General features: G+C 56.0%; 1 long non-coding RNA gene across 1 annotated transcript in view; it reads right to left on the bottom strand.

Annotated features, from left to right (window-relative positions):
• Nucleotides 1-880: 880 nt before the first annotated feature.
• LOC140411712 (uncharacterized) overlaps nucleotides 881-23,541 on the bottom strand; it is a 69,121-nt gene continuing 46,460 nt past the window's right edge. The window contains exon 3 of the long non-coding RNA XR_011940960.1: nucleotides 881-1,666. This is a non-coding gene — a long non-coding RNA (uncharacterized lncRNA). The remainder of the gene's footprint in view (nucleotides 1,667-23,541) is intronic.

Here is a 23,541-nt window from a genome sequence, read left to right on the forward strand (position 1 = left end):
GATGGGCCACGTCCCCGACGGCCTGTGCCACATGTAGTCCCAGCGGTCGGGAACCTGGCATGCCAGCTACGGAGAGTGTCCAGCGCCGCCATACTCGTCTGGAATCCATGCTGCTGGGGGGACTGTTGTGGGGTGGCCAGAGAGTGGGCTGCGGTTGGCGGGTTAGGGTTCGAGCACGGCCGGCTACATGTTTTACGGCGCAACCGGTGCAGGTCGTCAGCCCTGCACATGCGCAGCCGATTCTCCGGCTGTTTTCGGCATGATCCCCAGGAGTTTCACGGGACGCCGGCGCTAGCCCCTCACCGATACCGGAATCGGTGAGGGGTTTGCGTTGATTCTCCTGTCGTGACCCTTCCGCAGATTCTCTGTTCGTGCTGGCACTCAGCCTCAAAAACGGAGAATCAGCCCACTATGCATTAATTTTACACATCATTGTATACCTGGTGGCCTTGTTTTATGGGCAGCTGGAGGTCAGGTCAGGCCACCTGTATGATGACAGTTTAATTCAGCCAACAACTGAACGCTTAAGACTGTGTTTTATTGTGTTGTACATGTGATAAAACGTGTGGTGTGAATAAATGAAACAGACCATTTCAGTGGTTACTTACAGAGATGAATTGGCATAAATCCAATGGTACAAAGTCTTTTCTGCCTACAATCGCAATAAGTGGCCAAAGTTATTTTAGACTGAACACAAGCCAAAAGTTGCTGTGTGGATGGTATTGATATGATTGAGAAACATGAACACCCACAAGTACAGAAGTTGCATGTTTACCATTCATCAGACCAAAATATATCTGACAAGCTGCAGGAATACTAAGATATGCGAATGTAACTTACAAAGTGACACAATAAGAATGAATCCATTGTGGTTGGATGGATTTGTTTATTGTCACTTGTACCGAGGTACAGTGAAAAGTATTGTTCTGCGTGCAGCTCAGACAGATCATTCTATACATGTAAAGTAAATTAATAGGGCAAACATGAAATGCACAATGTAAATATATAGACACAGGCATCGGGTGAAGCATACAGAGTGTAGTACAACTCAGCAGAGAAGATGAATGAAGAGATCAGATCAGTCCATAAGAGGGTTGTGCACACTGGCACCTCTGACAACCCAAAGGGTCCTTTGTCATCCGAACTCCCACAATCCCCAACAGGCTCTTGAACACCGCTTCCCAGAAACTGTCCAATTTCGTACATCCCCAGAACTCGTGGACATGGTTTGCTGGCCCCCTCCCACACCTCTCACACACATCCTCTACTCCTGGAAGAACTCACGCATCCGGGCCCGAGTCATATGGACCCCACCCCCCCATCGTCGCATATTTTTGGCATTTGCCGTCCAATTGTAATGCAACAATCTGTTAACAGCAGGCAAGAAGCTGTTTTGGAATCTGTTTGTGCGTGCTCTCAGACTTCTGTATCTCCTGCCCGATGGAAGAAGTTGGAAGAGTGAGTAAGCCAGGTGGGAGGGGTCTTTGATTATGCTGCCCGCTTTCCCAAGGTCGCGGATGGTGTAGACAAAGTCAATGGTTGGGAGGCAAGTTTGTGTGATGGGCTGGCGGGGTTCGTGACTCTCTGTAATTCCTTACGGTCTTGGGCCGAGCAGTTGCCATACCAGGCTGTAATGCAGCTGGATAGGATGCTTTCTATGCTGCACCTGCAAAAATTGATAGGAGTCAATGTGAACAAACTGAATTTCCTTGTCTTCCCTGTACAGGTCAAATAATTCATGCTTAATGATTTCTTCCTTCAGTTTCCCCTGTTTTCCCCACCTATTATCATTTTTAAACTATGTTTCTGCCCCTTTTATGTTCCACTGTGCCTTTGTGCATCTATTCTTTCAAACCTCTTTATCATTTTAATATGATCACACCTCAATTTGCTAAACTCAGAAAAATACAAACAAATTTACACAACCTGTCTTCCGAAAGCAAACCATCAAACTCTGGTTTCCTGGTGAATCTGAGCTTAAGACATAAAGATCTGTACGATAACATCAGATGGGATCTGACCAAGTCTCTCTCGCACCCCTGAAGTATTACTTTATCTCCTTTGTATTCCAACTCCCTTGAGATAAGGGGCAATATTATAATGGTCTTTTAAATCTTTGCTAATCGTTTACTGTTTACATACATACCAAAGCTGTTGTAGTTCATTTTTATGTTTCTCGCTATTTATTTTCATATTCCATTTTCGAATTCTTCATCAGATTTTTGAGCCTGAGGTTTTCAGGTGGCGGAGTCTCATTTCCAACCAACTCGAGAGTTCCTTGCCAATGCCGAATGCCTTCCAGGCATTTCTTTTTTTTACATATATTTTATTCCAAACACATGCAACAAAACATCCACATACCACCAACAAAGCACAGTAACATCAGATGCCGTTTGTTCAATTTCCCCCCTTTCTAACCCCAATTTAACAAAATCCATCACCGGGCAATCAGAGAGGCGAAGGCCACAACATTGGCCCCCTTCCTCTCCTGCACACTGGCAATCTGACACCCCACAGGGTCCTTTGCCATCTTAACCCCCACAATCCCCAACAGACTCTCGAACACCGCCTCCCAGAATCTGTCCAATTTTGTACATCCCCACAACATGTGGACATGGTTTGCCAGCCCCCTCCCACACACAACCTCTGCTCCTGGAAGGACCCACTAATCCGGGACTGGGTCATATGGACCCCCCCACCCCCACCACCACCACCACCACCCACCCTCTCCCCATCGTCGCATATTTTCAGCATTTGTCGTCCGATTTTAATGCCACAAATTTGGGAGCGCCAGTCCCCCCCCCCTTCCCCCCCACCTCCGCCTCTGCAACAGAGTCCTGCTAACCCTTGGCAACCTGGCTGCCCAGACAAACTCCGAGATCATCTTGTCCACCCTCTGAAAAAAGGTCCTCGGAGAAAAATTGGGAGGGACTGGAAAATAAACAGGAACCTTGGCAGTACATTCATTTTTAATCACCTGCACCCGTCAAATGTGGGGTGTCCCACCTTTAATGGTTCTTTCCAACCTCCTCTTCCAAGCCCGTCAGATTCCACTTGTGCAGAGTGGCCCAGTCCTGCGGCATCTAAATCCCCAAATACCGGAACCTTTAAACGGCAGGGCTCCCAGATTTACCCACCGAGCAGAGGCATTTACCAGAAATATCTCACTTTTCCCGACATTCAACCTGTACCCTGAAAAGTCACCAAACTTCCCCGACAGTTCCATGATCCTCCCCATACTCTCCAATGGGTTTGCCACAAACAGCAATAAATTGTCGGCATACAACAATACCCTGTGTTCAGTGCCTCCTCTCACAATCTCCTGTCACTCAGTGGAAGCCCGCAAAGCTATCGCCAGGGGCACAAACGCAAACGTGAACAGCAATGGCGAAAGTGGACTTGTCTCATTCCCCCTATGCAGTGCAAACTATCGCAAATTCTTTTAATTAGTTTCCACACTTGCCATGGGGGACACATACAGTAGCCACACCCATGCCATAAATTTCAGTCCAAACCCAAATGTCCCGAGAATCTCGAACAGGTACTCGGACAAACGACCACCTCCAGCTCTCGCCCTCCCGAGGGGGTCATCACTACATTTAACAACCTCCTGATGTTACTGGGGAGCTGCCTCCACTTCACGAACACTGTCTGGTTCTCGGAGACCACATCCAGCAAACCCCCCTAGAACCGTCTCACCAACAGCTTGTCCAAGACATTAACATCCATATTCAGCAACGAGATGGGTCTATAAGACCCACACTCCATTGGGTCCTTTCCTTTCTTTGGAACCAGCAAAATGAATGTCTGCGCCAACTCACCCTCTCCACCTTCATTAAACATACTCAGAAGATGGGGAGCCAACTCGCAAATTGCTTATAAAACTCCGGCGGGAGGCATCCAGCCCGGCGCCTTCCCCGACTGCATCACGCCAATGTAGTCCATTACCTCCTGCAACCCCAATGGCTCCTCCAATGCCTGCCGCTTCCTCTCCTCCAACTCCAGGAACTCCAACCTATTCAGTAACTGATTCATGCCGGCATCTTCTCCTCCAGGCTCGGATCTATACAGCCCTCGATAGAAGGCCTCAAACACCTCATTAATTCACTACGGCTCCGACCACCTTTCCCCCTGCTGCCCTCACCTGCACAATTTCTCGACGCTGCCTGCCGCCGCAACTGGTGGGCAAGCAAGCGACTCGCCTCCTCCTCTTACTCACATTGCACTGCTCATGCTCACTGTAGCTGCCCCACCGCCTTCCCTGTTGTCAACCGATCAAACTGTCCCTGCATCTTCTTTCTTTCTGCCAGTAACTCCCTAGTTGGGGCCCAAGAGTACCTCCTATCAATCTCAACTATCTCCTCCAATAACCTTTGCCTCTCTTCTCTCTCAGTCCTTTCTCTGTGGGCCTTAAACAAAATGACTTTGTCCAGAATCACTGCCTTCAAAGTCTCCCAAAATATGGCTGCCGAGACCTCCCCATTTTGATTGAGCTCCACATCGTTCCTGATAAACCCTGCCACCTTACCACAGAACTCCTTATCCACCAATACATCAAATCCATCCTACAACCCAGTCTCTGCACCCGCTTTAACCTAAGCCTCACGTCCAAAATATGAGGCGCGTGGTCCGAGATCACAATCCCCACATACTCCGCCCCCACCATCCCCAACAAAACCACTTAACACACCACGAAAAGGTCAATACGGGAATATCCCAGAAGAACATGTGAGAAGAGGAGTACTCCCTCTCCCCCGGGTGCCTAAACCCCCTCAGGTCCACCATCCCCATCGGCTCCATAAACGCTCACCACTCTCTCGCCTTTTCCGATCTTCCCCTTAGAGAATCCCTGCAGTGGACAGAAGAGAAATTGCATGAGGTGTCTAAATCCAGACACCAAAGGCCACCATGGTAAGTTCAAGGGATCCCAGAGCAGAGAGGGTAGGGAAGGGCTGGGGGTGCAAAGGGGGGTGATCTGCGTCTCTGAGAAGAGTGGGGTGGAGGTGAAGAAGCTCTGGAGGGGGGACCTTAAGAGGACGGTGCCTGACTTTAGAAGGCGGTTCTGATGGAGGGGCCCACCCACTTCCCACACAAAATCTAAGTCTGTTGCTTTTTGTGTTTCCCCCATGCAAGGCCAATCATCTCGCCATCTAAAAATTGATGACGGTGGGAAATGGCCCTTAGGTGGCCAATTGTTGTTTATTTGTCTGCCTCAAAAGGGGCAAGGGCAGGATTCCCATCCAAGGCCTTGTCCAGCCCAGCGTACAACTGCTGTGTGGTCGGAGTGGGCAAGAACCCGGGAGGGAATCCCGTTCCTTAATTTCACGCACCACGGGCGTCATTCTCCGACCCCCCGCCGGGTTGGAGAATCGCCGGGGGCTGCCGTGAATCCCGCCCCCGCTGATTGCCGAAGTCTCCGGCACCGGAGATTCGGCGGGGGCGGGAATCGGGCCGCGCCGATTGGCGGGCCCCCCCGCTCGATTCTCCGGCCCGGATGGGCCGAAGTTCCGCTGATAAATTGCCTGTCCCGCCGGCGTGGATTAAACCACCTTTTGAACGGCGGGACAAGGCGGCGTGGGCGGGCTCCGGGGTCCTGGGGGGGGGGGCAATCTGGCCCCGGTGGGTGCCCCCACGGTGGCCTGGCCCGCGATCGGGGCCCACCGATCCGCGGGCGGGCCTGTGCCGTGGGGGCACTCTTTCCCTTCCGCCTCCGCTACGGTCTCCACCATGGCGGAGGCGGAAGAGACTCCCTCCACTGCGCATGCGCGGGAATGCCGTCAGCGGCCGCTGACGCTCCCGCGCATGCGCCACCCGGGGATGTCATTTCCGCATCAGCTGGCGGGGCAACAAAGGCCGTTTCCGCCAGCTGGCGGGGCGGAAATTCCTCCGGCCCCGGCCTAGCCCCTCAATGTTGGGGCTCGGCCCCCAAAGATGCGAAGCATTCCGCACCTTTGGGGTGGCGCGATGCCCGTCTGATTGGCGCCTTTTTGGGAGAATTTCGCCCCACATCTCCGACCTAAAAATCTGGGGGAGTGTAAAATTCTGGCCTTGGTTCCCCTTTGCTGAATTCTAAAAGGCTCCCAAATCTCCGGCTTACCACAATGTCTTGTGTCTTGCAACTTTATAAGTCTGTTCCTTTATCTAATACATTTTTTAACTGCCATAAACAATTCCAGCTAATGTTTGTTGCTCCTCGCTGTTTCTTAGTATCACCCAAACTGATTCTACATCTTGGGCACGATTCTCCCCTACCCGGTGGGGCGGGGGGTCCCGGCGGGATGGAGTGGCCGGAACCACTCCGTCGGGCTGCCCCAAAGGGTCTAGGCCCATGCCGGAGTATTTTCTGCTCCGCCGGCTGGCGGGAAAGGCCTTTGGCGCCACTCCAGCCGGCGCCGAAAGGTCTTCGCCGGGCGACGCATGCGCGGGAGCGTCAGCAGCTGCTGACATCATTCCCGCGCATGTGCAGAGAAGGGGGTCTCTTCTGCCTCTGCCATAGTGGAGACCATGGCGAAGGCGGAAGAAAGAGAGTGCCCCCACGGCACAGACCCGCCCGCGGATCGGTGGGCCCCGATCGTGGGCCAGGCCACTGTGGGGCACCCCCCCCCCCCCCCCCGGGGCCAGATCGCACCGCGACCCCCCCCCCACCCTAGGACATCAGAGCCTGCCCGCGCCGCCTTGTCCCACCGTTCAAAAGGAGGTTCAATCCACGCCGGCGGGAGAGTGTTGACAGCAGCGGGACTTCGGCCCATCGTGGGCCGGAGAATCGCTGGGGGTGGGCCCTCCGATCGGCGCGCCGCGATTCCCGCCCCCGCCGAAACTCTGGTGGCGGAGAATTTGGGACACGGCGGGGGCGAAATTCACTCCAGCCCCCGGACGGGTCAGAGAATCGCGCCCCTGGTCCTTCCAATCTATTCTGCCCTACCCGGCGGGGCGGGGGGACCCGGCGGGATGGAGTGACGTGAACCGCTCTGGCGTCGGGCCGCCCCAAAGGTGCGGATTTCTCCGCATCTTTAGGGGCCAAGCCCTCACATTGAGGGGCTAACCCCGCGCCGGAGTGGTTGGCGCGCCGCCGACCGGCGGGAACGGCCTTTGGCGCCACGCCAGCCAGGGCCGAAAGGACTTCGCCGGGTGGCGGAAGACCGCGTATGCGTGGGAGCGTCAGTGGCTGCTGACGTCATCCCCGCGCATGCGCGGTGTCCTCCGCGTCGGCCATGGTGAAGACTGTGGCCCATGGAGGCGGAGGGAAAAGAGTGCCCCCACGGTACAGGCCCGCCCGCGGCTCGGTGGGCCCCGATCGCGGGCCAGGCCACCGTGGGGGCACCCCCTGGGGCCAGATCGCTCCGCGCCCCCCCCAGGACACCAGAGCCTGCCCGCGCCACCTTGTCCCACCGTTCAAAAGCAGGTTCAATCCACGCCAGCGGGAGAGTGTTTACAGCAGCGGGACTTCGGCCCATCGTTGGGCCCTCCCCAGGACCCCGGAGCCCGCCCGCGCCGCCTAGTCCCGCCGAGAAGAGAGGTGGTTTGATCCTCGCCGGTGGGACAGGCATTCCAGCAGCGGGACTTCGTCCCATCGCCGAGGGGGGGTGGGGCTCGCCGACCGGCGCGGCGCGATTCCTGCCCCTGCCGAATATCCGGTGCCAGAGAATTCGGCAACCAGCGGGGGCGGGATTCACGGCAGCTCCCGGCGATTCTCCAACCCGGCGGGGGGTCAGAGAATCCCGCCCCCATTTCACTACTGTACTGATTTAACCTGATATTAACTGTGCAAACCCATTGTCTTTTCCTTTTTGCCTAGTCTGCCTACATTTCAAATACTATTGAATATACAGTTCCCAACCTTGGTCATCCTGCAGCATGTCTCCGTAATGGCAATTATATCATACTCGTTTACTTCTATTTCTAACATCAGTTCATCTACCTTGTTGCGAAAGCTCTGTGTATTCACAGAGTGCCTTTAATTTTATGTCTTTAATCATTTTTAGAAGAGTCATGTGACTCTTTAAATCATTTTTATATTTTTCCGCCATTTGATGCTGAGCTTAGTTCCTGCTGCTTTCCAATTTCACTATCGTTGCCAACTTTGCTTCTTTCCTATCTGAGCTCCTCCTCAGGTGTCCACCTCCCCCTGCCAAGTCCCCCTGCAAGGATATTGGTCTCAGTTCTGCTATGGTGTCATCCATTCCCCTGGTGTCAGCCCCACCTGCCCCAGAACTGATCCGAATGCCTCTGAAATCTAAAGCCTTCCCTCCTGCACCATCTCTCAAAGCTCATGTTCATTTGCTGTACTCTTCTATTTATGTGACTCACATGACACAGAGTAATTCTGAGATTACTGCCTTTGAAATATTGCTTTTAAACTCTTTTCCCGCTCTCTAAAATATTCTTTCAGGACCTCATCCCTCTTTCTGCTTATGTTGTTGGTACTGATATGGACCATGACATCTGGATCTTCATCCTCCCCCATAAGCATGTCCTCCAGCAATTTAACAACCTCCTTGACTCTGAGACTTGGAAGGCAAAGTACTGTCTTGGAGTTATGTCTATGGTAACAGAAATGCCTGTCTATCCCCCTAACTATTGCATCCCTACTACTCTTGCTTTTTTACTCTTCTTGCAGAAAGAGGAATGGCAGGACAGCTCCAGCCCCTGGAGTATATTTCCTGTTCCATCTGGGAATTCCAGGTTGTTTTCGGTGTCCAGAATGATGATTTGTGTAGGAGGTGTTATCAGCTGCAGCAGTTGAGCTCTGGGTTTCAGAGCTTAAGCAGCAGCTGGTGTCACTGCGGCACTTTCGTAAGATTGCGAGAATTGTGCATGGCAAATTTATAAATGGGTCATCCCACAGTTTAAGAGTGAGTAGAGAGAAAGAGAATGGAAGATCACCAGACAGTCAAGATGAAATAATCCCCTGATTGCCTCTCACTCTCCGACCAGTATTGAGTTCAGAATACTGATGAAAGTGATGATTGACCTGGGGATTGCAGCCAGGGTTGAGTCCTTGGCACCATGACTGGCTCAGCTGTAAATCAGGCACAATGAAAGACTGGAAGAGCAATTTGATAGTTAGGAAAACAGACAGGTGTTTCTGCGGCCACAGATGTGAATCCAGGATGGTATGTTTCCTCCCTGGTGCAAGGGTAGAGAATGTCTAATGTCATAGGTCAACGTATGTTTCAGATGAACAGTTTTTGAAATTGAATTTTAAGTGTACGTTTACTGGGAAAAGCCCAGGTAACAATCTAGAAGCCAGAAAACCACTCAGAATTAATTACAATTCAAACGCTAACCGGACTACAAAAGGTAGTCTTACTTAGCTAAAGAACTGGAGACATGGTGGGCGGGATTCTCCGACCCTCTGCCAGGTCGGAGAATCCCCGGTGAGAGGTGTGGGGCGAAATTCTCCCCAAACGGTGCGATGTCCGCCGACTGGCGCCCAGAACGGGGCCAATCAGACGGGCATCGCGCCGCCCCAAAAGGTGCGGAATGCTCCGCATCTTTGGGGACCGAGCCCCAACATTGAGGGGCTAGGCCGGCGCCGGAGGAATTTCCGCCCCGCCAGCTGGCGGAAACGGCCTTTGTTGCCCCGCCAGCTGGCGCGGAAATGACATCCCCGGGCGGCACATGCGCGGGAGCGTCAACGGCCGCTGACAGTTTCCCACGCATGCGCAGTGGAGGGAGTCTCTTCTGCCTCCGCCATGGTGGAGACCGTGGCGGAGGCGGAAGGGAAAGAGTGCCCCCACGGCACAGGCCCGCCCGCGGATCGGTGGGCCCCGATCGCGGGCCAGGCCACCGTGGGGGCACCCCCCGGGGCCAGATCGCCCCGCGCCCCCCCAGGAACCCGGAGCCCGCCCACGCCGCCTTGTCCCGCCGTTTTTTGGGCGGGGCAGGATCGCCGCCACGCTGGGCGGGGCCGTTGGCAGCGGCCCCCCCCGCGATTCTCCAAGCTCCGATGGGCCGAGCGGCCGTCCATTTTTGGCCAGTCCCGCCAGCGTGAATCACTTAACTCACGCACCGGCGTGACCTGGCAGGTGAGTATGCGTCGGCGGTCCTCAGGGGGGTGCGCGGGGTGATCCGACCCCGGGGGGCCCCCACAGTCTGCGGGCGGGCTTGTTCCATGGGGACACTTCTTCCTTCTACACCGGGCCCCTGTAGGGCTCCGCCATATTGCCCAGGAGCCAGCGCAGAAAAGTGAACCCCTTGCGCATGCGTGAGAATACGCCGGCCGATCCGCGCATGCGCGAACCCGTGCCGTCCCTTCGCCACTGGCAAGAGCAGCGCCAACCCCTCTGGCATCAGCCTAGCCCCCTAGAAAGGTGAGAATTCCTCACCTTGGGGGGCCATTGACACCGGAGTCGTTGGCGCCGGTTTTCCCGCCGGCGTGGGGACTACGTCCCCAGAAGGGAGAATCCCGGCCATGACTTCTCCCATTATTCCTGTAAAAGATATATAATTCACATGGTTTCCCAGAATTAAGGAAAACTTTGGAATTAAAAGGTAGTTACTTTTCCACATGGAATGGGCAGTGTGTGTCGCGTTGCCATGGAGATAGAAGGAGCTTAGTGAGATTCTTCATTTTACATTTATCTCTGTGAAGTCTGTTAGATATAGGCAGCAAGCAAAGCTGGTTGACGTTGGAATGCAAGAAAGACAGTGTCAGCTTTGGGTCTAATGTAATTTGTAGCTCCTTGGAAATCAAGAGATCAAGCCAGGCCTATATCTGAAGTAGAATAAATTTTAGATCTTTCATCCATGACACAACCTGCAATTGGGAGCTGGCATTCAGTATGAGACATGAAGTTGATAAAGGAAGAAAAATGACTGGAAGATTTGTTTAGCTGGAAAAGAAGAAATCGACAGTAATCCTCAATAAAAGGCAGTGAACCTTGTTGCAGTTTGAGTTCTGGAAGTGGGCTATTAAAAACCACGAGTGTTTTCTGATGTATTGAGTCACCATGCAGCAGTTACAGGGAGGCCCATGCTTGTCCTGTGAAACCCAGAGTCATGACATTGATGAAGTAATTGGAGGATCGTTGACCAAAATGGAAGGATCTGCATGAAATTTTGCATCTTGTTGAACGTCTGGAACATTTTTTTTTAAATTTCTTCACGTATACACTAAAGTTTGCTTTTTTTCACATTTTTTTTTATTCTCCTCCTTTTTCACATTTTCTCCCACATTTACATCCATCAACAATAAACAATAATCAGCAAGATATGTCAGTCCCCATAATAACAACGATCCCATCTACCCACCAACCCCCAAACCTCAACCCGCATGTTTACATAAACAAATGGCAAAAAGGAATCAGGGATTACCCGTATGTAAAACTCCTCCTCCCAACCTCGGTTCCTTCCCCCCAACTTTCCACCCCGGCTAGACCACTCGGACCCTGTTCTGCCAGGCTCCGATGGCCGCAGCCCCTCCCCCCACCTCACACCCGTTCACTGGCCGGCACACACCGGCCAGCGTGGAGGCCCCCGCCCGGGTCCCTTTCCCACTTGCCCGGCCCTAGGAAAGCCCAAAGATCCCCTTTTAGCACACAAACCCCACATATCCAATTACACCCCAAAGAACTCTCATTTCGAGTGAAAGTCCCGTCCCTTCCCTTGTCCAAATATATACCACATTGGCTCCTTTAATCTCTACACCCGCGCGCAGTGATACAAAAAAGAAGAAAATACAGTCATGAGGTTACATCGGCACATGGCCATTCCTCAATTTGTCAGTTCTGCCACAGTCCTTCTGATTTCGCAAACTCCTCGGCTGCTTCCGCCGTTCCAAAATAAAAGTCCCTGAGCTTGTAAGTCACCCTCAGCTTCGCTGGATATACAATGCCGCACCACACCTTGCTAATGTACAGAGCCCTCTTCACCCGGTTGAAGGCAGCCCGCCTCCTTGCCAGCTCCACTGTAAAGTCCTGGTATACACGTATACCAGCTCCAGCCCACTGCACCACCCGCTTCTGCTTGGCCCAGCTCAGGACCTTCTCCTTCACCCTGTACCTACGGAAGCACAGAGTCACTGCCCTTGGCGGCTCACTCGCCTTTGGTATAGGCCTCCACGACCGATGAGCCCGATCCAGTTCATATCGGGAGGGATCCTCCCCCTCCCCCAATAATTTTGCCAGCATCGCGGCAAAGTACTCAGTCGGCTTCGGTCCTTCAACTCCTTCGGGCAGCCCCACAATCCTCAAATTCTGTCGCCTGGATCTGTTTTCCAGGTCTTCCATTTTTCCTCGCAGATCCTTGTTAGTATCCATCACCTTCCGCATCTCTTTCCCCATCGAGGCAAGTTGATCACCGTGCTGCAATAACGTCTCCACTTCCTTCAGCGCCTCCCCTTGCTCTCGCACCTCCGCCACTGCGCTCGCCACCTCTGTCCTCACCGGGGAAACCGCCTCCTCCACCAGCACACTCAAAACCTCCCTCATCTCCTTCCTCACCGTCTCCATGCATTTCGCAATCTGCGCCAACTGCTTTTCAAATTCCGCAGCCATCACCTTAGTTATATCTTCAGCCGTAAGCAGTGCAGCCTTCCCTGGTGCTCCAGCCTCCATTTTTCCTGGTGACCCCGCGGTGACCTTTCCACTCCCCGATGGACATCCAGCTGTTTTTTTTCGGCCGTTTTCTTGCTCACCCTCGACATTTTTTTTTGTTCCTTTTTTCCTCCTGTATCTCCACTGTGCCTCCTCCGTGCCTTCTCCCTTCTTCTGCCGCCTCCGCGGACCCTGGGACCGGGCTTAAAGCCCCGAAAATGCCGTTGCCGATCGGGAGCCCTCCATTGTGCGGCCGCCTCCCGCCCGCCGCCACCGGAAGTCACACTAAAGTTTGCTTTGTTAAACATCATGAAATCTAGGGCAGCACGGTGGTGCAGTGGTTATCATTGCTGTCTCACGTTGCCAAGGACCCGGGTTCAATTCCCGGCTTGCGTCACTGGTCTGCACGTTCTCCCCTTGTCTGCGTGTGTTTCCTCCGGGTGCTCCGGTTTCCTCCCACAAGTCCCGAAAGACGTGCTTGTTAGGTGAATTGGACATTCTGAATTCTCCCTCTTTGTATCCGAACAGGCGCTGGAGTATGGCGACTAGGGGCTTTTCACTGTAACTTCATTGCAGTGTTAATGTAAGCCTACTTGTGACACTAATAAAGATTATTAGATTATTATAACTATTAATTTAACAGTAAGAACATAAGAACTAGGAGCAGGAGTAGGCCATCTGGCCCCTCGAGCCTGCTCCACCATTCAATGAGATCATGGCTGATCTTTTGTGGACTCAGCTCCACTTTCCGGCCCGAACACCATAACCCTTAATTCCTTTATTCTTCAAAAAACTATCTATCTTTATCTTAAAAACATTCAATGAAGGAGCCTCTACTGCTTCACTGGGCAAGGAATTCCATAGATTCACAACCCTTTGGGTGGAGAAGTTCCTCCTAAACTCAGTCCTAAGTCTACTTCCCCTTATTTTGAGGCTATGCCCCCTAGTTCTGCTTTCACCCGCCAGTGGAAACAACCTGCTCGCATCTATCCTATCTATTCCCTTCATAATTTTATATGTTTCTATAAAATCCCCCCTCATCCTTCTAAATTCCAATGAGTACAGTCCCAGTCTACTCAACCTCTCCTCGTAATCCAACCCCTTCAGATCTGGGATTAACCTAGTGAATCTCCTCTGCACACCCTCCTGTGCCAGAGGAGGGTCCTTTCTCAAATAAGGAGACCAAAACTGAACACAATACTCCAGGTGTGGCCTCACTAACACCTTATACAATTGCAGCAGAACCTCCCTAGTCTTAAACTCCATCCCTCTAGCAATGAAGGACAAAATTCAATTTGCCTTCTTAATCACCTGTTGCACCTGTAAACCAAATTTTTGCGACTCATGCACTAGCACACCCAGGTCTCTCTGCACAGCAGCATGTTTTAATATTTTATCATTTAAATAATAATCCCTTTTGCTGTTATTCCTACCAAAATGGATAATCTCACATTTGTCAACATTGTATTCCATCTGCCAGACCCTAGCCCATTCACTTAGCCTATCCAAATCCCTCTGCAGACTTCCAGTATCCTCTGCACTTGTTGCTTTACCACTTATCTTAGTGTCGTCTGCAAACTTGGACACATTGCCCTTGGTCCCCAACTCCAAATCATCTATGTAAATTGTGAACAGTTGTGGGTCCAACACTGATCCCTGAGGGACACCACTAGATACTGATTGCCAACCAGAGAAACACCCATTAATCCCCACTCTTTGCTTTCTATTAATTAACCAATCCGCTATCTATGCTACTACTTTCCCCTTAATGCCATGCATCTTTATCTTATGCAACAACCTTTTGTGTGGCACCTTGTTAAAGGCTTCATGTAAGGGCACCAGTTTGGGGGCGTTGGTAACTGCGCCGCTGCCATTTCCACCGGCACGGTATTCCACCAGTCGAGTGGTGGTGGCGGCCCTGAAAGTTTGGGGCCAGTGGAGGTGGCATGTGGGAGCAGTGGGAGCATCGGTTTGGGCCCCAATCTGTGATAATCACTGGTTTGCCCCAGGGAGTATGGACGGGGGTTTCTGGTTATGGCGGAGAGTGGGGTTTGAGAGGATGGGGGATATGTTCATAGAGGAGAGCTTTCAGAGTACGAGGGCGTTGGAGGAAACGTTTGGGTTGGCGAGGGGAAACAAATTCAGGTATCTGCAAGTACGGAACTTCCTTCGTAAACAGGTGTCAACCTTCCCGTTCCTACCGCTAAGGAGGATTCAGGACAGGATAGTTTCCAGAGGGCAGGTAGGAGAAGCGAGCGTCTCGGACATTTATAAGGAGCTTATGTGGTCGGAGGAGACGCAGACCGAGAAGCTGAAGTGCAAGTGGGAGGAGGAGCTGGGAGGTGAGATAGAGGATGGTCTATGGGCAGACGTGTTGAATAGAGTCAACACGTCCGCAACATGTGCCAGGCTCAGCCTGATACAATTTAAGGTTGTTCACTGGGCCCGGATGAGCAGATTCTTTTGGGTTGAGGACAGGTGCACAAAATGTGCGGGAGGACCAGCGAATCATGTCCTCATGTTTTGGACATGTCCAAAGCTTAGGGGATTTTGGCAGGGGTTTGCGACATCATGTCCACGGTGTTAAAAACAAGGGTGGCGCTGAGTCCAGAGGTGGCGATTTTCGGGGTATCAGAAGATCCGGGAATCCAGGAGGAGAAAGAGGCAGACGTTCTGGCCTTTGCTTCCCTGCTGGCCCGGAGACGGATACTATTGGCATGGAGGGACTCAAAGCCCCCGAAGTCGGAGACCTGGCTATCGGACATGGCTAGCTTTCTCTGTTAGGAGAAAATTAAGTTTGCCTTGAGAGGGTCACTGTTAAGGTTCACCCGGAGATGGCAACCGTTCGGCGACTTCTTTGCGGGAAATTAATCGTCAGCAGACGGGAGGGGGGTGGGTGGTGGAGTACTTTAGATTAGAGTAGGGGGTCAATAAGGGTGGGACCTGTACGAGAGGTAAATGGCTTTTGTACTATGTTTATGGTTTCATGTATATTGCTTATTTTGTTGTTGTTACTATACCGAAAATACCTCAATAAAATGTTTATTAAAAAAAAAAGAATTTGGAATGCACTGCCAGAGAGCATGGTGGAGGCAGGGTCAATTGAGATTTTCAAAAGAAAATTGAATTGTAACCTGAAAAAGAAATAATTGCAGGGCAATGGGGAAAAGACAGGGGAGTGACATTAGGTGAATTGTTTCTTCGACTACCAAGGCAGATATGATGGAACAAATGGCTTCCTTCTGTGCTGTAACCATTTTATGATTCTATAATTCCAAAAGCAATCCAGTTTTTGACATCAGTTTACATTAGGCCCCAATAATTCAACAGTTTGCAGAGAGCACTCTTCAGTTTGACCAAGTTTCTTTCAACTATATATAACATTATAATATAAACACATTTTTATTAATGTCATCGATATAAATGGTTTGCAGTTAGGCAGAAGATTTTCAGGACAATTCCTGGCTGTTCGAGAGATATGCACTGCATTCCCCATCTCCTGGGGAACTCTATAAGAGTAGAGTATATTTGGAGAAGAGAGAACACACCCATTTTTTACAGTACTGTCTGCAGTATTCAGGGAAGAATAAAGTATATAAGGAGGCTGCAAATAGATACATAGAACATACAGCGCAGAAGGAGGCCTTTCGGCCCATCGAGTCTGCACCGACCCACTTAAGCCCTCACTTCCACCCTATCCCCATAACCCACTAACCCCTCCTAAACGTTTTGGACACTAACGGCAATTTAGCATGGCCAATCCACCTAACCTTGCACGTCTTTGGACTGCGGGAGGAAACCGGAGCACCCAGAGGAAACCTACGCAGACACGGGGAGAACATGCAGACTCCGCACAGACAGTGACCCAGCGGGGAATCGAACCTGGGACCCTGGCGCTGTGAAGCCACAGTGCTAGCCACACGTGCTACCGTGCTGCCCATATAGATATAAATAGGTTAAGTGAATGGGCAAACACCTGGCAAATGGAGAATTAAGTCAGAAAATGTGAAATTGGCCATTTTGGCAGGAAAAGTGAAAAAGAAACATATTGGGCGAAATTCTCCATTATCGGCGGAAAGTACGCCGATCGGCGCAAAAAACGGCGCAAATCCCACTTGCGTCACGTCATAAAAATGGGCCGATAATCTGCGGCCCGAAATGGGCTAGCAGCGGCGTAACGGGATCCGCGCTTGCGCAGTGGTTCACGCCGTGCAGCGTCATACGCGCTGCACGGCGTGACGGCTCATAAGGCCGCGCAGCTCCCCCCCACCCGACCGGAACAGCCGACCGCAACACCCGACTTGATGGCTGGCCGTCGCTCAGCCCCGAGGTTCGAGTCACGCGATGTGGAGGCGCTCCTGGACGCGGTGGAGCAGAGGAGGGACGCCCTGTATCCCGGGCACGGCCGCAGAGTTGCCCCACGCCACAGCCGGCGTCTGTGGAGGGAGGTGGCAGAGGCCGTCACCGCTGTGGCCCTAACACCACGGACAGGCACCCGGTGCCACAAGAAGGTGAACGACCTCGTCAGAGCAGGCAGGGTGAGCCTCCCCCATATCCCCCCTCCCCCAAATCCCCCCCTCCCCCATATCCCCCATATCCCCCCTCCCCCATATCCCCCCTCCCCCATATCCCCCATATCCCCCTCCCCCATATCCCCCCCTCCCCCATATCCCCCCCTCCCCCATATCCCCCCTCCCCCATATCCCCCATATTCCCCCCTCCCCCATATCCCCCCCTCCCCCATATCCCCCCTCCCCCATATCCCCCCTCCCCCATATCCCCCCCTCCCCCATATCCCCCATATCCCCAAGTGAATCCAGCCCTAACCTTAACCTCTGCAATGCACGCGCAACCGATGGCGTGCATTCATATACCTGCCTAACACTGTTGCCTTTTACCCCTGCCACCACCTCCCCCCCCCCCCCCAACAGGAGAAGCGCGCACACAACAATAGGGAGCATGTGAGGACTGGAGGAGGGCCCACTGATGAGAGGCCACTGACCGTACACGAGGAAAGGGTCCTGGAACTGGCTGGCGGACCTGAGGACCGGGAGGTTGCTGATGCAGAGGTCGGGGCCCCACGAGCAAGTGAGCCACCAACAGCCCGTCCCCATATCCCCCCTCCCCGTATCACCTGATCACTGCCTGATGTCTAACCATGCATGCTTCATTGTGTATCGCAGGACCAAATGTCCAGGCACCCATCCCCACAGATGCAGACCGCCCGCAGGATGCCCCTCGGAGACCACAGGAGACGGAGAGACCCGCACCCTCCAGCATGCGACGCCCGCAGGATGCCCCTCGGAGACCACAGGAGACGGAGAGACCCGCACCCTCCAGCATGCGACGCCCGCAGGATGCCCCTCGGAGACCACGGGAGACGGAGAGACCCGAACCCTCCAGCATGCGACGCCCGCAGGATGCCCCTCGCACACCACGGGAGACGGAGAGACCTGGAGCAACAGGGAGACGACACCCCCGTCACGTGCGGGAGCGACCACCCAGCGATGAGGGGGGCAGCCACAGGCCCCCGTCACATCCGAGCCAGGACACCACTACCCAGGACACCACTATCCAGGACACCCCTACCCGGGACACCACTACCCGGGACACCACTACCCGGGACAGCACTATCCAGGACACCCCTACCCGGGACACCACTACCCAGGACACCACTACCCGGGACAGCACTACCCGGGACAGCACTACCCGGGACAGCACTACCCGGGACAGCACTACCCGGGACAGCACTACCCGGGACAGCACTACCCGGGACAGCACTACCCGGGACAGCACTACCCGGGACAGCACTACCCGGGACAGCACTACCCGGGACAGCACTACCCGGGACAGCACTACCCGGGACAGCACTACCCGGGACAGCACTACCCGGGACAGCACTACCCGGGACAGCACTACCCAGGACACCCCTACCCGGGAAGACGAAATACCGGACAGTGACGGTAGGGCAGCACGGTAGCACAAGTGATTAGCACTGTGGCTTCACAGCGCCAGGGCCCCAGGTTCGATTCCCCGCTGGGTCACTGTCTGTGCGGAGTTTGCACGTTCTCCCCGTGTGTGCGTGGGTTTTCTCCGGGTGCTCCGGTTTCCTCCCACAGTCCAAAGACGTGCAGGTTAGGTGGATTGGCCATGCTAAATTACCCGTAGTGTCCATAAGGGTTGGGAGGGGTTATTGGGTTGCGGGGAAAAGGTGGAAGTGAGGGATTAATGTGGGTCGGTGCAGACTCGATGGGCCGAATGGCCTCCTTCTGCACTGTATGTTCTATGTAATCTATGTGACTCAGAGTGGATGGGTGGAGACGAACCCCCACCCCAAAGTGCCATGGACTCAGAGTGGGACGAAGAGCACGACACAACGCCACTGCTGTCACCAACACCCTCCACCATCGCAGAAACTTTCACCACGGTTGGGCACTTTAGTGATGAGGCGTCTGGTACACTCACTGGTGCGCACAACACAGCCGTCCCGGTACAGCAGGTGGAGGTAGGAGCAGCAGAGGGACCGGGCGGTCGGAGGGCAGCCCAGGCCAAGCGAACATCTGCCGCCCAGATGGATCCCGGGTTCCTGCAGTTACCACACCCACACATAGATCCGATGCAACCACCGACACGGAGACGAGCGAATAGGGTGACGGGTGGCTTGCGGCGGCTGCGGTCGCAGGTGGAGGAGTCCACCCGCGTCCAGGAGCTGCGAGTGGTCCCGGTCATGCGTGCCACCCAGGCTGACACCGCACGGGTGGCGTCCGCGGTGGAGGCAATGGGTGCGACGGTGTCAGACATGGGGAACGGTTTGCGAGGCCTGGGGCCTTCCGTGCAGACGGCGTCTGTGGCCCAGGAAATGGCTGCCCTCTCACAGGAGGCCATGAGCCAGTGCCAGCGCCAGATGGCAGAGGCGCTCAACGCCATAGCCCAGTCTCAGCAGGCCATGGCCCAGTCTCAGCAGGCCATGGCCCAGTCTCAGCAGGCCATTGCCCAGTCTCTGCAGGCCATAGCCCAGTCTCTGCAGGCCATGGCCCAGTCTCTGCAGGCCATGGCCCAGTCTCAGCAGGCCATCGCTGAGGGCATCGGCGCCAGTGGCCATGTGCGAGCCGGCGTCGCACTGTCACAGACAGGGTTCGACAACCCCCTGGGCTCCATGGCTGCAAACCTGCAGACCCCTGTCGATACCAGCACGGGCCTCCAGGACTGGCAGCGCCAGATGTCGGGGGCGCATCGGATGGCCAGTCCGTTCGCATCCCCCACCCATGTAGAGGCCTGGGGGCCATCGGGCACCCCGAGGGAGGAGGAGGTGGTGTGGTCCGTCCCGGCTCCCTCTGTAGGGGAGGTCCCGGTACACCGCGACACCTCGGACTCCCCCCCTTCCGTCCCAGGTGCATCGGGTGGGCAACGGGCAGGACAGGCTGGCAGCTCGCCATCCCAGTCGCCCGGGCCGCAGCCTGGCCCATCTAGGCCAGGACGCCCCAGGAAACGGCCGCCAAAGGGATCCAGTGTCAGAGGGCAGGAATCACAGGAGTCCACCTCCAGTTCTGCTGTACCGTCTGGGGAACCACGTAGACGTAGTCAAAGGGCCCGTAAGGCCAAACAATTAGACACTGAGTAAGTTGGCACGGGTGCAGGGCACAGATGAGTTTTAGGGGCTAGGGCACGTGCATGAACTCCTTTGGTTATTAAAGTCAATGTTACACCTACCGAAGCTGCCTTTGTGCTCTGTCCAAAGTGTGCGGGCGTGTCATGTACGTTGAGCGCAAGTGTGTGTGTGAGGGGTGGTCTTACCTCAGCCCCAGGTGAGTCTGCCCCCTTCCCCCTGGGCCGCCATCAACATCCCCCGGGCAGAGGACGGGACCGTGCGCTGCAGTGTCACAGCCGCATGCAGGGATGGTCCGGGTGGATGGTGGTACTGTGGCCATGGGTCAGACATAGTCCAACGATGTAGAGCCAGGAGCTCATCGGAGGCGGGTTGTCATCATTCTCCATGGCCTGCGATAGACACGCGTCCACCCGCAACTGGGTGAGCCCGGCCCGTTGTGCCGCCGGTGGATCGGCAATTGGGGGTGGGAGGGTGGTGTGCATGCGGGTGGGGTGTGTGGGGTTGGGGAGGGGGGTGAGGGTGCTGGGTGGGTGGATGGGTGGAGGGTGTGGGTGGTCGGCTGTTGTCATGGTGTGCGGTCTGTGGCCATACTACCCGATTCCCACGCCCATCTAGTCAGTGAAGCGGGCGGCTATCAGTCTGTCCCATGCCCGCTGGGCCAGCCGGTAACGGTGGACAGCCACCCGCCTGTGTCTACCCAGTCTGCCCTGACCATTGCCCCCATCCCCCTCATCTGGGGAGGACTGGGCCTCTTCCTGCTGCTCCTCCACTCCGCCCTCCTCTGCCTGCGGCACATCGCCCCTCTGCTGGGCTATGTTGTGCAGGACGCAGCACACCACAATGATGCGGCCGACCCTATCTGACCGATACTGGAGGGCGCCCCCAGAGAGGTCCAGGCACCTGAAACGCATCTTCAGCACGCCAAAGCACCTCTCGATCACTCCCCTTGTTGCTACATGGGCATCATTGTAGCGGTTCTCCGCCTCATTGCGTGGCCTCCGTATAGGCGTCATCAGCCACGATCGCAATGGGTAGCCCCTGTCGCCCAGCAACCAGCCCCTCAGCCGGGGATGGCGTCCCTCGTACATGCCGGGGATGGATGACCGCGACAACACGAATGAGTCGTGTACACTGCCTGGGTGACGGGCGCAGACGTGCAGGATCATCATGCGGTGGTCGCAGACCACCTGTACGTTCATTGAATAGGTCCCCTTCCTATTAGTGAACACGGCCCTGTTCTCTGCAGGTGGCCGCACGGCGACGTGCATCCCATCGATCGCGCCCTGGACCATGGGGAACCCGGCAACGGCAGAGAAGCCCACGGCCCGGGCATCTTGGCTGGCCCGGTCCACGGGGAAGCGGATGTAGCGGTGCGCCATGGCATAAAGGGCATCTGTCACTGCCCGGATGCACCGATGCACCGATGTCTGCGATATGCCGGACAGGTCCCCACTCGGTGCCTGGAATGACCCCGTTGCATAAAAGTTCAGGGCCACCGTAACCTTGACGGACACGGGGAGAGGGTGTCCCCCGCCAGTGCCACGCGGTGACAGGTGTGCCAGCAGGTGGCAGATGTGTGCCACGGTTTCCTGGCTCATCCGGAGTCTCCTCCTGCATTCCCGGTCCGTGAGGTCCTGGTATGACTGCCGGGGCCGGTACACACGGGGCGCCCTCGGGTGCCTCCGTTGCCGTGGGGCCGCGACGTCCTCCTCCCCCTCCTCGTCCTGTCGGTCAGGTGTCCCTCCAGCCTGGGCGGCTGCCGCCTGCCCCTCTGCGGCAGCCTGCGCCGCCTCTCTGGCACGCTCCTCCTCCTCATCCAGGGCAACATAGACATGAGCGGCTGCCACCACGGCGGCCAACATCGCTGGATGGTCTGAAAACATGACGGCCTGGTGGGGGGGGGAGGGGAACGACGACATGTCATCATTGCCCATATCCCCTCCTCCCCCCAGCCAGGTGGCATGGACCGCATGGGTCCAACTGTTGGAGGCTGGCATCTGGCCAGGTGGACTAACTCATTTGCCCTCCCATCACCCAGCCCGGCACGGACCCCCTCCCCAAACTCCACCCCGGCACGGACCCCCTCCCCAACCTCCACCCCGGCACGGCCCCCCCCCCCCCCCCAACCTCCACCCCGGCACGGACCCCCCCCCCAACCTCCACCCCGGCACGGACCCCCTCCCCAACCCCCAACCTCCACCCCGGCACGGACCCCCTCCCCAACCCCCAACCTCCACCCCGGCACGGACCCCCTCCCCAACCTCCACCCCGGCACGGACTCCCCCCCCCAACCTCCACCCCGGCACGGACCCCCCCCAACCCCCAACCTCCACCCCGGCACGGACCCCCTCCCCAACCCCCAACCTCCACCCCGGCACGGACCCCCTCCCCAACCTCCACCCCGGCACGGACCCCCCCCCAACCTCCACCCCGGCACGGACCCCCCCCCAACCTCCACCCCGGCACGGACCCCCTCCCCAACCCCCAACCTCCACCCCGGCACGGACCCCCTCCCCAACCTCCACCCCGGCACGGACCCCCCCCCAACCTCCACCCCGGCACGGACCCCCCCCCCAACCCCCAACCTCCACCCCGGCATGGACCCCCTCCCCAACCTCCACCCTGGCATGGACCCCCTCCTCAACCCCCAACCTCCACCCCGGCACGGACCCCCCCCAACCTCCACCCCGGCACGGACCCCCTCCCCAACCTCCACCCCGGCACGGACCCCCCCCAACGCCCAACATCCACCCCGGCACGGACCCCCCCCCCAACCTCCACCCCGGCACGGACCCCCCCCCCAAACCTCCACCCCGGCACGGACCCCCTCCCCAACCCCCAACCTCCACCCCGGCACGGACCCCCTCCCCAACCTCCACCCCGGCACGGACCCCCCCCCAACCTCCACCCCGGCACGGACCCCCCCCCAACCTCCACCCCGGCACGGACCTCCCCCAACCCCCAACCTCCACCCCGGCACGGACCCCCTCCTCAACCTCCACCCCGGCACGGACCCCCTCCCCAACCCACAACCTCCACCCCGGCACGGACCCCCCCCCCAACCTCCACCCCGGCACGGACCCCCCCCCCAACCTCCACCCCGGCACGGAACCCCCCCCAACCCCCAACCTCCACCCCGGCACGGAACCCCCCCCCCAACCTCCACCCCGGCACGGACCCCCCCCAACCCCCAACCTCCACCCCGGCACGGACCCCCTCCCGGCACTCCCCCGGCGCCCAGCCTACTCTAACCACCCCCCCCCCCCCCGCCGCACACACACACACACACAAGCCAAGACACACCTCTCCTCACGCAATCAGTCTGCGGCCACGCCATTTCCTGCCCAGAGCCAACCCCCCAGGCCGTCACTCACCTCCTCGCTGGTCGGCGTGAGC

Source organism: Scyliorhinus torazame, chromosome 4, assembly GCF_047496885.1.
Source record: "Scyliorhinus torazame isolate Kashiwa2021f chromosome 4, sScyTor2.1, whole genome shotgun sequence".
NCBI classification, from domain to species: Eukaryota; Metazoa; Chordata; class Chondrichthyes; order Carcharhiniformes; family Scyliorhinidae; genus Scyliorhinus; species Scyliorhinus torazame.